The sequence below is a fragment of the Phocoena phocoena genome, chromosome 13, assembly GCF_963924675.1.
Source record: "Phocoena phocoena chromosome 13, mPhoPho1.1, whole genome shotgun sequence".
Classification (NCBI taxonomy): Eukaryota; Metazoa; Chordata; class Mammalia; order Artiodactyla; family Phocoenidae; genus Phocoena; species Phocoena phocoena.
In genome coordinates, this window is record NC_089231.1 from 31,195,202 (window position 1) to 31,206,583 (window position 11,382).

The following is an 11,382-nucleotide window of genomic DNA, read 5'->3' on the forward strand; positions in this document are numbered from 1 at the left end:
ATGCTGAGTGTGCCCATGGAAAAGGAGGCCTGCTGGAACTAGCCTTGATTTCCCATTTTGAAGGCAGCGTTCTCGCTGCGTTGAAGCTGCCAGCCATTCCCTGCTCTTGACAGGACTGTAAACCCTGTAAGAATGCTTCTGGGGAGAAAATGAGTTCGCTCTGTCTAAACCAGGGGCTTGCATGGCCGAGGTGGTGGTCAGCCTGACAAGCTCTAGAGCTAAAGGGAATCTCAACGTGAAAACTTGCCTCCTGGTTATGGCCATAGTCGGCCTGCAGAAAGGGAGGTGTGCAGCTGTGTCCATGAGTTCGTAGTCGCTTAGATGCTTTATTTTATAGGAAGTACACGTCTGAGGACACCTGGGCCTCTCGGGTATTCAACATTTCCCCTCCAAGTTCACTGAGTACCTCCAGTCCCCTGTGGGCTGGCTGAGCAGCTTTGTGGCCCATTGGCGGATGCTTTGGAGTCACCCTGTGCGGGCCGAGTAATGGGCAACACACTGAAGGTTCCTTGAGGAGAGCTACATTTCCAGTCCTCGAACGGCCTCAGGACAACATTGCTGGTGAGTTCGAAGTGCCCAGGAAAGTTTTGCAATAGCCCTTGTGTGAGCTGCTATGAGAGAACAGTGTGCTTGGAATACTTCGAGGCCTTCGTACCTGAAGTCACTTGCTCGAGGAGAAAGTCAGCATCTTACCATGCTATGTCGCTCCAGGCACACCCAGCGTGAACACATGCCTGGAAGTAAGGCCCTGAGGTGCCGTGCAGAAGCAGAGGCGTGCAGCAGTTTCCATGAGGCGGTGTCCTCTGCTCTGCGTTCCTAGAACGGCAGCACAGTTTTCTGGACACCTAGGAGGCTAGCCTGGGCACCCTGTTCCCGGCCGGAACACTTGAGTACCCCCAGGCGCACAAGGTTCAGCTAAGCAACGTCCAGACCCGCAGCCCGTTAGAGCCCCTCTGTGCATGCCGGGTGTAGGGAAAGGCACTGCCCTCTCTTTTGGAGCAGCTTAATTTCCTCAGCCCTCGCACACGTTCACGAACACCGTTCTGGTACGTCCCACACGGTGGAGAAATCTTACGTGTAGCCCTAGTTTGAGCTGCACTCAGCGTAACCCTCGTCTTCGCATTCCATCTAACACGTCCTGCCTGAAGTCACCGTGCCTCCTAGAGGAAGTCGGCTTGCCTTCTTACTGCAGTTTAAGTCCTGTACGTCCTGTGGCACTGCAGGCTTTTAAATGTCCTCAGTCCTAGAGGAGAAGCTTTCGGCGTTCCTTGGTTGAGGCAGTTCGCATGATGCAGAACACCCTACTTCGAGAAGTTGAGTCAGGGAAGGAAAAACAGGGTAACGTGTGTCTCTTTGGACTTGTTAGAAACCACAGGGGTGTATGCTGAGTGTGCCCATGGAAAAGGAGGCCTGCTGGAACTAGCCTTGATTTCCCATTTTGAAGGCAGCGTTCTCGCTGCGTTGAAGCTGCCAGCCATTCCCTGCTCTTGACAGGACTGTAAACCCTGTAAGAATGCTTCTGGGGAGAAAATGAGTTCGCTCTGTCTAAACCAGGGGCTTGCATGGCCGAGGTGGTGGTCAGCCTGACAATCTCTAGAGCTAAAGGGAATCTCAACGTGAAAACTTGCCTCTTGGTTATGCCCATAGTCGTCCTGCAGAAAGGGAAGTGTGCAGCTGTGTCCATGAGTTCGTAATAGCTTAGATGCTTTATTTTATAGGAAGTACACGTCTGAGGACACCTGGGCCTCTCGGGTATTCAACATTTCCCCTCCAAGTTCACTGAGTACCTCCAGTCCCCTGTGGGCTGGCTGAGCAGCTTTGTGGCCCATTGGCGGATGCTTTGGGGTCACCCTGTGCGGGCCGAGTAATGGGCAACACACTGAAGGTTCCTTGAGGAGAGCTACATTTCCAGTCCTCGAACGGCCTCAGGACAACATTGCTGGTGAATTCGAAGTGCCCAGGAAAATTTTGAAATAGCCCTTGTGTGAACTGCCATGAGAGAACAGTGTGCTTGGAATACTTCGCGGCCTTCGTACCTGAAGTCACTTGCTCGAGGACAAAGTCAGCATCTTACCATGCTATGTCGCTCCGGGCACACCCAGCGTGAACACATGCCTGGAAGTAAGGCCCTGAGGTGCCGTGCAGAAGCAGAGGCGTGCAGCAGTTTCCATGAGGCGGTGTCCTCTGCTCTGCGTTCCTAGAACGGCAGCACAGTTTTCTGGACACCTAGGAGGCTAGCCTGGGCACCCTGTTCCCGGCCGGAACACTTGAGTACCCCCAGGCGCACAAGGTTCAGCTAAGCAACGTCCAGACCCGTAGCCCGTTAGAGCCCCTCTGTGCATGCCGGGTGTAGGGAAAGGCACTGCCCTCTCTTTTGGAGCAGCTTAATTTCCTCAGCCCTCGCACACGTTCACGAACACCGTTCTGGTACGTCCCACACGGTGGAGAAATCTTACGTGTAGCCCTAGTTTGAGCTGCACTCAGCGTAACGCTCGTCTTCGCATTCCATCTAACACGTCCTGCCTGAAGTCACCGTGCCTCCTAGAGGAAGTCGGCTTGCCTTCTTACTGCAGTTTAAGTCCTGTACGTCCTGTGGCACTGCAGGCTTTTAAATGTCCTCAGACCCAGAGGAGCAGCTTTCGGCGTTCCTTGGTTGAGGCAGTTCGCATGATGCAGAACACCCGACTTCGAGAAGTTGAGTCAGGGAAGGAAACACAGGGTAACCTGTGTCTCTTTGGACTTGTTAGAAACCACAGGGGTGTATGCTGAGTGTGCCCATGGAAAAGGAGGCCTGCTGGAACTAGCCTTGATTTCCCATTTTGAAGGCAGCGTTCTCGCTGCGTTGAAGCTGCCAGCCATTCCCTGCTCTTGACAGGACTGTAAACCCTGTAAGAATGCTTCTGGGGAGAAAATGAGTTCGCTCTGTCTAAACCAGGGGCTTGCATGGCCGAGGTGGTGGTCAGCCTGACAAGCTCTAGAGCTAAAGGGAATCTCAACGTGAAAACTTGCCTCCTGGTTATGGCCATAGTCGGCCTGCAGAAAGGGAGGTGTGCAGCTGTGTCCATGAGTTCGTAGTCGCTTAGATGCTTTATTTTATAGGAAGTACACGTCTGAGGACACCTGGGCCTCTCGGGTATTCAACATTTCCCCTCCAAGTTCACTGAGTAACTCCAGTCCCCTTTGGGCTGGCTGAGCAGCTTTGTCGCCCACTGGCGGATGCTTTGGAGGCACTCTGTGCGGGCCGAGTAATGGGCAACACACTGAATGTTCCTTGAGGAGAGCTACCTTTCCAGTCCTCGAACGGCCTCAGGACTGCATTGCTGGTGAGTTCGAAGTACCAAGGAAAATTTTGCAATAGCTCTTGTGTGAACTGCCATGAGAGAACAGTGTGCTTGGAATACTTCGAGGCCTTCGTACCTGAAGTCACTTGCTCGAGAAGAAAGTCAGCATCTTACCATGCTATGTCGCTCCAGGCACACCCAGCGTGAACACATGCCTGGAAGTAAGGCCCTGAGGTGCCGTGCAGAAGCAGAGGCGTGCAGCAGTTTCCATGAGGCGGTGTCCTCTGCTCTGCGTTCCTAGAACGGCAGCACAGTTTTCTGGACACCTAGGAGGCTAGCCTGGGCACCCTGTTCCCGGCCGGAACACTTGAGTACCCCCAGGCGCACAAGGTTCAGCTAAGCAACGTCCAGACCCGCAGCCCGTTAGAGCCCCTCTGTGCATGCCGGGTGTAGGGAAAGGCACTGCCCTCTCTTTTGGAGCAGCTTAATTTCCTCAGCCCTCGCACACGTTCACGAACAGCGTTCTGGTACGTCCCACACGGTGGAGAAATCTTACGTGTAGCCCTAGTTTGAGCTGCACTCAGCGTAACCCTCGTCTTCGCATTCCATCTAACACGTCCTGCCTGAAGTCACCGTGCCTCCTAGAGGAAGTCGGCTTGCCTTCTTACTGCAGTTTAAGTCCTGTACGTCCTGTGGCACTGCAGGCTTTTAAATGTCCTCAGTCCCAGAGGAGCAGCTTTCGGCGTTCCTTGGTTGAGGCAGTTCGCATGATGCAGAACACCCTACTTCGAGAAGTTGAGTCAGGGAAGGAAACACAGGGTAACCTGTGTCTCTTTGGACTTGTTAGAAACCACAGGGGTGTATGCTGAGTGTGCCCATGGAAAAGGAGGCCTGCTGGAACTAGCCTTGATTTCCCATTTTGAAGGCAGCGTTCTCGCTGCGTTGAAGCTGCCAGCCATTCCCTGCTCTTGACAGGACTGTAAACCCTGTAAGAATGCTTCTGGGGAGAAAATGAGTTCGCTCTGTCTAAACCAGGGGCTTGCATGGCCGAGGTGGTGGTCAGCCTGACAAGCTCTAGAGCTAAAGGGAATCTCAACGTGAAAACTTGCCTCCTGGTTATGGCCATAGTCGGCCTGCAGAAAGGGAGGTGTGCAGCTGTGTCCATGAGTTCGTAGTCGCTTAGATGCTTTATTTTATAGGAAGTACACGTCTGAGGACACCTGGGCCTCTCGGGTATTCAACATTTCCCCTCCAAGTTCACTGAGTACCTCCAGTCCCCTGTGGGCTGGCTGAGCAGCTTTGTGGCCCATTGGCGGATGCTTTGGAGTCACCCTGTGCGGGCCGAGTAATGGGCAACACACTGAAGGTTCCTTGAGGAGAGCTACATTTCCAGTCCTCGAACGGCCTCAGGACAACATTGCTGGTGAGTTCGAAGTGCCCAGGAAAGTTTTGCAATAGCCCTTGTGTGAGCTGCCATGAGAGAACAGTGTGCTTGGAATACTTCGAGGCCTTCGTACCTGAAGTCACTTGCTCGAGGAGAAAGTCAGCATCTTACCATGCTATGTCGCTCCAGGCACACCCAGCGTGAACACATGCCTGGAAGTAAGGCCCTGAGGTGCCGTGCAGAAGCAGAGGCGTGCAGCAGTTTCCATGAGGCGGTGTCCTCTGCTCTGCGTTCCTAGAACGGCAGCACAGTTTTCTGGACACCTAGGAGGCTAGCCTGGGCACCCTGTTCCCGGCCGGAACACTTGAGTACCCCCAGGCGCACAAGGTTCAGCTAAGCAACGTCCAGACCCGCAGCCCGTTAGAGCCCCTCTGTGCATGCCGGGTGTAGGGAAAGGCACTGCCCTCTCTTTTGGAGCAGCTTAATTTCCTCAGCCCTCGCACACGTTCACGAACACCGTTCTGGTACGTCCCACACGGTGGAGAAATCTTACGTGTAGCCCTAGTTTGAGCTGCACTCAGCGTAACCCTCGTCTTCGCATTCCATCTAACACGTCCTGCCTGAAGTCACCGTGCCTCCTAGAGGAAGTCGGCTTGCCTTCTTACTGCAGTTTAAGTCCTGTACGTCCTGTGGCACTGCAGGCTTTTAAATGTCCTCAGTCCTAGAGGAGAAGCTTTCGGCGTTCCTTGGTTGAGGCAGTTCGCATGATGCAGAACACCCTACTTCGAGAAGTTGAGTCAGGGAAGGAAAAACAGGGTAACGTGTGTCTCTTTGGACTTGTTAGAAACCACAGGGGTGTATGCTGAGTGTGCCCATGGAAAAGGAGGCCTGCTGGAACTAGCCTTGATTTCCCATTTTGAAGGCAGCGTTCTCGCTGCGTTGAAGCTGCCAGCCATTCCCTGCTCTTGACAGGACTGTAAACCCTGTAAGAATGCTTCTGGGGAGAAAATGAGTTCGCTCTGTCTAAACCAGGGGCTTGCATGGCCGAGGTGGTGGTCAGCCTGACAATCTCTAGAGCTAAAGGGAATCTCAACGTGAAAACTTGCCTCTTGGTTATGCCCATAGTCGTCCTGCAGAAAGGGAAGTGTGCAGCTGTGTCCATGAGTTCGTAATAGCTTAGATGCTTTATTTTATAGGAAGTACACGTCTGAGGACACCTGGGCCTCTCGGGTATTCAACATTTCCCCTCCAAGTTCACTGAGTACCTCCAGTCCCCTGTGGGCTGGCTGAGCAGCTTTGTGGCCCATTGGCGGATGCTTTGGGGTCACCCTGTGCGGGCCGAGTAATGGGCAACACACTGAAGGTTCCTTGAGGAGAGCTACATTTCCAGTCCTCGAACGGCCTCAGGACAACATTGCTGGTGAATTCGAAGTGCCCAGGAAAATTTTGAAATAGCCCTTGTGTGAACTGCCATGAGAGAACAGTGTGCTTGGAATACTTCGCGGCCTTCGTACCTGAAGTCACTTGCTCGAGGACAAAGTCAGCATCTTACCATGCTATGTCGCTCCGGGCACACCCAGCGTGAACACATGCCTGGAAGTAAGGCCCTGAGGTGCCGTGCAGAAGCAGAGGCGTGCAGCAGTTTCCATGAGGCGGTGTCCTCTGCTCTGCGTTCCTAGAACGGCAGCACAGTTTTCTGGACACCTAGGAGGCTAGCCTGGGCACCCTGTTCCCGGCCGGAACACTTGAGTACCCCCAGGCGCACAAGGTTCAGCTAAGCAACGTCCAGACCCGTAGCCCGTTAGAGCCCCTCTGTGCATGCCGGGTGTAGGGAAAGGCACTGCCCTCTCTTTTGGAGCAGCTTAATTTCCTCAGCCCTCGCACACGTTCACGAACACCGTTCTGGTACGTCCCACACGGTGGAGAAATCTTACGTGTAGCCCTAGTTTGAGCTGCACTCAGCGTAACGCTCGTCTTCGCATTCCATCTAACACGTCCTGCCTGAAGTCACCGTGCCTCCTAGAGGAAGTCGGCTTGCCTTCTTACTGCAGTTTAAGTCCTGTACGTCCTGTGGCACTGCAGGCTTTTAAATGTCCTCAGACCCAGAGGAGCAGCTTTCGGCGTTCCTTGGTTGAGGCAGTTCGCATGATGCAGAACACCCGACTTCGAGAAGTTGAGTCAGGGAAGGAAACACAGGGTAACCTGTGTCTCTTTGGACTTGTTAGAAACCACAGGGGTGTATGCTGAGTGTGCCCATGGAAAAGGAGGCCTGCTGGAACTAGCCTTGATTTCCCATTTTGAAGGCAGCGTTCTCGCTGCGTTGAAGCTGCCAGCCATTCCCTGCTCTTGACAGGACTGTAAACCCTGTAAGAATGCTTCTGGGGAGAAAATGAGTTCGCTCTGTCTAAACCAGGGGCTTGCATGGCCGAGGTGGTGGTCAGCCTGACAAGCTCTAGAGCTAAAGGGAATCTCAACGTGAAAACTTGCCTCCTCGTTATGGCCATAGTCGGCCTGCAGAAAGGGAGGTGTGCAGCTGTGTCCATGAGTTCGTAGTCGCTTAGATGCTTTATTTTATAGGAAGTACACGTCTGAGGACACCTGGGCCTCTCGGGTATTCAACATTTCCCCTCCAAGTTCACTGAGTAACTCCAGTCCCCTTTGGGCTGGCTGAGCAGCTTTGTCGCCCACTGGCGGATGCTTTGGAGGCACTCTGTGCGGGCCGAGTAATGGGCAACACACTGAATGTTCCTTGAGGAGAGCTACCTTTCCAGTCCTCGAACGGCCTCAGGACTGCATTGCTGGTGAGTTCGAAGTACCAAGGAAAATTTTGCAATAGCTCTTGTGTGAACTGCCATGAGAGAACAGTGTGCTTGGAATACTTCGAGGCCTTCGTACCTGAAGTCACTTGCTCGAGAAGAAAGTCAGCATCTTACCATGCTATGTCGCTCCAGGCACACCCAGCGTGAACACATGCCTGGAAGTAAGGCCCTGAGGTGCCGTGCAGAAGCAGAGGCGTGCAGCAGTTTCCATGAGGCGGTGTCCTCTGCTCTGCGTTCCTAGAACGGCAGCACAGTTTTCTGGACACCTAGGAGGCTAGCCTGGGCACCCTGTTCCCGGCCGGAACACTTGAGTACCCCCAGGCGCACAAGGTTCAGCTAAGCAACGTCCAGACCCGCAGCCCGTTAGAGCCCCTCTGTGCATGCCGGGTGTAGGGAAAGGCACTGCCCTCTCTTTTGGAGCAGCTTAATTTCCTCAGCCCTCGCACACGTTCACGAACAGCGTTCTGGTACGTCCCACACGGTGGAGAAATCTTACGTGTAGCCCTAGTTTGAGCTGCACTCAGCGTAACCCTCGTCTTCGCATTCCATCTAACACGTCCTGCCTGAAGTCACCGTGCCTCCTAGAGGAAGTCGGCTTGCCTTCTTACTGCAGTTTAAGTCCTGTACGTCCTGTGGCACTGCAGGCTTTTAAATGTCCTCAGTCCCAGAGGAGCAGCTTTCGGCGTTCCTTGGTTGAGGCAGTTCGCATGATGCAGAACACCCTACTTCGAGAAGTTGAGTCAGGGAAGGAAACACAGGGTAACCTGTGTCTCTTTGGACTTGTTAGAAACCACAGGGGTGTATGCTGAGTGTGCCCATGGAAAAGGAGGCCTGCTGGAACTAGCCTTGATTTCCCATTTTGAAGGCAGCGTTCTCGCTGCGTTGAAGCTGCCAGCCATTCCCTGCTCTTGACAGGACTGTAAACCCTGTAAGAATGCTTCTGGGGAGAAAATGAGTTCGCTCTGTCTAAACCAGGGGCTTGCATGGCCGAGGTGGTGGTCAGCCTGACAAGCTCTAGAGCTAAAGGGAATCTCAACGTGAAAACTTGCCTCCTGGTTATGGCCATAGTCGGCCTGCAGAAAGGGAGGTGTGCAGCTGTGTCCATGAGTTCGTAGTCGCTTAGATGCTTTATTTTATAGGAAGTACACGTCTGAGGACACCTGGGCCTCTCGGGTATTCAACATTTCCCCTCCAAGTTCACTGAGTACCTCCAGTCCCCTGTGGGCTGGCTGAGCAGCTTTGTGGCCCATTGGCGGATGCTTTGGAGTCACCCTGTGCGGGCCGAGTAATGGGCAACACACTGAAGGTTCCTTGAGGAGAGCTACATTTCCAGTCCTCGAACGGCCTCAGGACAACATTGCTGGTGAGTTCGAAGTGCCCAGGAAAGTTTTGCAATAGCCCTTGTGTGAGCTGCCATGAGAGAACAGTGTGCTTGGAATACTTCGAGGCCTTCGTACCTGAAGTCACTTGCTCGAGGAGAAAGTCAGCATCTTACCATGCTATGTCGCTCCAGGCACACCCAGCGTGAACACATGCCTGGAAGTAAGGCCCTGAGGTGCCGTGCAGAAGCAGAGGCGTGCAGCAGTTTCCATGAGGCGGTGTCCTCTGCTCTGCGTTCCTAGAACGGCAGCACAGTTTTCTGGACACCTAGGAGGCTAGCCTGGGCACCCTGTTCCCGGCCGGAACACTTGAGTACCCCCAGGCGCACAAGGTTCAGCTAAGCAACGTCCAGACCCGCAGCCCGTTAGAGCCCCTCTGTGCATGCCGGGTGTAGGGAAAGGCACTGCCCTCTCTTTTGGAGCAGCTTAATTTCCTCAGCCCTCGCACACGTTCACGAACACCGTTCTGGTACGTCCCACACGGTGGAGAAATCTTACGTGTAGCCCTAGTTTGAGCTGCACTCAGCGTAACCCTCGTCTTCGCATTCCATCTAACACGTCCTGCCTGAAGTCACCGTGCCTCCTAGAGGAAGTCGGCTTGCCTTCTTACTGCAGTTTAAGTCCTGTACGTCCTGTGGCACTGCAGGCTTTTAAATGTCCTCAGTCCTAGAGGAGAAGCTTTCGGCGTTCCTTGGTTGAGGCAGTTCGCATGATGCAGAACACCCTACTTCGAGAAGTTGAGTCAGGGAAGGAAAAACAGGGTAACGTGTGTCTCTTTGGACTTGTTAGAAACCACAGGGGTGTATGCTGAGTGTGCCCATGGAAAAGGAGGCCTGCTGGAACTAGCCTTGATTTCCCATTTTGAAGGCAGCGTTCTCGCTGCGTTGAAGCTGCCAGCCATTCCCTGCTCTTGACAGGACTGTAAACCCTGTAAGAATGCTTCTGGGGAGAAAATGAGTTCGCTCTGTCTAAACCAGGGGCTTGCATGGCCGAGGTGGTGGTCAGCCTGACAATCTCTAGAGCTAAAGGGAATCTCAACGTGAAAACTTGCCTCTTGGTTATGCCCATAGTCGTCCTGCAGAAAGGGAAGTGTGCAGCTGTGTCCATGAGTTCGTAATAGCTTAGATGCTTTATTTTATAGGAAGTACACGTCTGAGGACACCTGGGCCTCTCGGGTATTCAACATTTCCCCTCCAAGTTCACTGAGTACCTCCAGTCCCCTGTGGGCTGGCTGAGCAGCTTTGTGGCCCATTGGCGGATGCTTTGGAGTCACCCTGTGCGGGCCGAGTAATGGGCAACACACTGAAGGTTCCTTGAGGAGAGCTACATTTCCAGTCCTCGAACGGCCTCAGGACAACATTGCTGGTGAATTCGAAGTGCCCAGGAAAATTTTGAAATAGCCCTTGTGTGAACTGCCATGAGAGAACAGTGTGCTTGGAATACTTCGCGGCCTTCGTACCTGAAGTCACTTGCTCGAGGACAAAGTCAGCATCTTACCATGCTATGTCGCTCCGGGCACACCCAGCGTGAACACATGCCTGGAAGTAAGGCCCTGAGGTGCCGTGCAGAAGCAGAGGCGTGCAGCAGTTTCCATGAGGCGGTGTCCTCTGCTCTCCGTTCCTAGAACGGCAGCACAGTTTTCTGGACACCTAGGAGGCTAGCCTGGGCACCCTGTTCCCGGCCGGAACACTTGAGTACCCCCAGGCGCACAAGGTTCAGCTAAGCAACGTCCAGACCCGTAGCCCGTTAGAGCCCCTCTGTGCATGCCGGGTGTAGGGAAAGGCACTGCCCTCTCTTTTGGAGCAGCTTAATTTCCTCAGCCCTCGCACACGTTCACGAACACCGTTCTGGTACGTCCCACACGGTGGAGAAATCTTACGTGTAGCCCTAGTTTGAGCTGCACTCAGCGTAACGCTCGTCTTCGCATTCCATCTAACACGTCCTGCCTGAAGTCACCGTGCCTCCTAGAGGAAGTCGGCTTGCCTTCTTACTGCAGTTTAAGTCCTGTACGTCCTGTGGCACTGCAGGCTTTTAAATGTCCTCAGACCCAGAGGAGCAGCTTTCGGCGTTCCTTGGTTGAGGCAGTTCGCATGATGCAGAACACCCGACTTCGAGAAGTTGAGTCAGGGAAGGAAACACAGGGTAACCTGTGTCTCTTTGGACTTGTTAGAAACCACAGGGGTGTATGCTGAGTGTGCCCATGGAAAAGGAGGCCTGCTGGAACTAGCCTTGATTTCCCATTTTGAAGGCAGCGTTCTCGCTGCGTTGAAGCTGCCAGCCATTCCCTGCTCTTGACAGGACTGTAAACCCTGTAAGAATGCTTCTGGGGAGAAAATGAGTTCGCTCTGTCTAAACCAGGGGCTTGCATGGCCGAGGTGGTGGTCAGCCTGACAAGCTCTAGAGCTAAAGGGAATCTCAACGTGAAAACTTGCCTCCTGGTTATGGCCATAGTCGGCCTGCAGAAAGGGAGGTGTGCAGCTGTGTCCATGAGTTCGTAGTCGCTTAGATGCTTTATTTTA